Genomic DNA, 467 nt, shown 5'->3' on the forward strand with positions numbered 1-467 from the left:
TCTCTTCCACTCCACCAATGGACCGGGAAGCCCCTCCCAGCACCATGCAAATGATCCCCAGCTGTTGTGGGGCTGATTCTCACTTTATGCCGCTTTCACGTGCTATTCGGAACTAGGAAACTCTACTCAAGAACATTCACTTTCTTCTTGGTAAGCAACTCCAGTGTAGATTTGGCCTAGTGTTTACCTCTAGGATTTTGCCTGTGCTTAGAAAAAAATGTTCCCCTAAAAAAGGCACCAGTCCTTAATGATTACAAGCTTACCACTATGCTTGAAGATATAGGGCGGTACTCAGTAATGTGTTCTATTCGATTTGGCCCAAACATAACACTTTGTATTCAGGACAAAAAGTTAATTGTTTTGCCACATTTTTGCAGTATTACTTTAGTGCATTGTTGCAAACAGGATGAATGTTTTGGAATATTTTTATTCTGTACAGGCTTCCGTGACACAGAGGTGAAACATAC

The sequence above is a fragment of the Salmo salar genome, chromosome 25 (genome assembly GCF_965601325.2).
Source record: "Salmo salar chromosome 25, fSalSal1, whole genome shotgun sequence".
NCBI classification, from domain to species: Eukaryota; Metazoa; Chordata; class Actinopteri; order Salmoniformes; family Salmonidae; genus Salmo; species Salmo salar.